Here is a 1762-nt window from a genome sequence, read left to right as displayed (position 1 = left end):
GCACGCGTAATAAGCTCAGTGCGCTCAGTGGCCGGTGCCCAGCCCTCAGCTGAGCCGTTCTTGTCTCCTCCCCGCCCGGGTTTCCTTCGGTTCTGAGCGCAGCAGTGGAGGCGGCACACGGCTAGGCTCGGCCCCGCTCCGGCCCCGCTCTGGCCGCGGGCGCTTGAGCCGCGCCTGCAGGTGCGCGGAGGCTTGCGGGAGCGCGGGCCTGGAGCCTGCTGCCACCGCGCAGCGTCAGCGCGCTCGCTCTGTCTTCCTGAGACCGCTGCAGTGAGCCATGCTCTGACGTCCCCTTCCCTGTCTGCACTTGGTGTCCTGGGGGGGCCTCCACACCTCCCCGCGGGAGCGCAGGCCGCCGCTCCGCCCCTTGGTCCCTCGGCTCGGCAGGCGGAAGCGCTGCCCTAGCCCCTTGGTCTCGCCTGCAGCCAGGGCCTGGGTCTGTGTCCGGGGGGGGGGGGGGGGGGGGGCGCCTGTGGCCCCGTCACCACCCTCTACCGCTCCGCAGTCACCCAGATGAGGGCCTGGGTCCCTGGTGATGCCAGCCCTGAACAGACAGCATCTGATTGATCTCACCCGCCTGTCCTGAGCACACCTCGCTGCTCTCACCTTTCTGAATGTAGTGGGGAGGGGGGCAGGTTCCGGTATTTAATACCCAAATGAACATTTTGCACATAAATGTATTGTACAGCAGTGAGGCCCTCCGCTCCAGCCGGCTGTCCTATTCTCCGCCTGTACTTCTCCCCCCTGTGCCCTGTGCGCCCCTCCTCCCCTCTGCCATCACCCCCTGCCTTCCCTTCACAGCCGATCAGGTGAAGGCTCGACGATTATCTCTTCTCTTCTGTGCTTTTATCTTTTTTGTTTGGTTTTAATTAATTAAGAAGTTTCTAAATTTACATTTTTATAGGGTATTGTAAATAAAAACAAATTGTATACTTGAAAAAAAATGTGCCAACATTCCTGCTTGTTTCTCCTGAACATGCCTTTTAGCGTGTTTCTAGCGTGTTTAGATAGATCAGCAGGCCTCTTGGTGCTGGGGATTGGCGAGGATGGTATCACCTGATGTTTTTATTTCTGATTTTGTCATAAGGGAGACAGATAAAGATCTTATGTTTACATAACTTTCCTTAAAAAACCTGGGGTGTGGGCCCCCCCGATGGTTCAGTGGCTGAAACTGCAATCCCAGTGTAGGGGAAACGGGTTTGATCCCTGGTCCAATCCTGTGCGCCACAAACAAATAAATGCATATTTTTAAAAAGAAAAGCTAGGATGCTTTCAACAGTCACTGCCCCTCCCCCCCCCCCCCACTTTTAACTGCAAAGCAGAATTAGAAAATTCAGTGGATAGAAAAATTCAGTGGATAGACCGCAGCTCACCTTCCTCGTCTCTTGGCAGCTGAGAGTTTAGTTAAGAACCTTCACAAAGCCTAGTTTTAACTTAAGCTGCCTCAGGGTTAGTATTTCCTTAGCTCTCATTTATATCTTCTCAGAAGAGGTGAGAAAAAATTGGTGATTCTTTGTAATAAATTCATGTTAGCTATTTCAAACTTACCGCAGCATCATTTGTAACAGGGAAATTAGAAATAACCTAAATACTCACTAGTGGCTAAGGGATAATCTGTGCAATAGGTACAGGTATAATATTTAATCATGAAAAGTGTTTATGGTCTGGTGTGGGGGAAAGCAGAAAGTATATATGCTTGGAATGCAGTTCTTATGAAACTGTATATGTGATGGGGAAGAAATTGGGAGGACATGCTTCCCAG

The sequence above is a fragment of the Ovis aries genome, chromosome 15, assembly GCF_016772045.2.
Source record: "Ovis aries strain OAR_USU_Benz2616 breed Rambouillet chromosome 15, ARS-UI_Ramb_v3.0, whole genome shotgun sequence".
Taxonomy (NCBI): domain Eukaryota; kingdom Metazoa; phylum Chordata; class Mammalia; order Artiodactyla; family Bovidae; genus Ovis; species Ovis aries.
The sequence above is the reverse complement of the archived record's forward strand: the minus strand, read 5'-3'. Positions refer to the sequence as shown.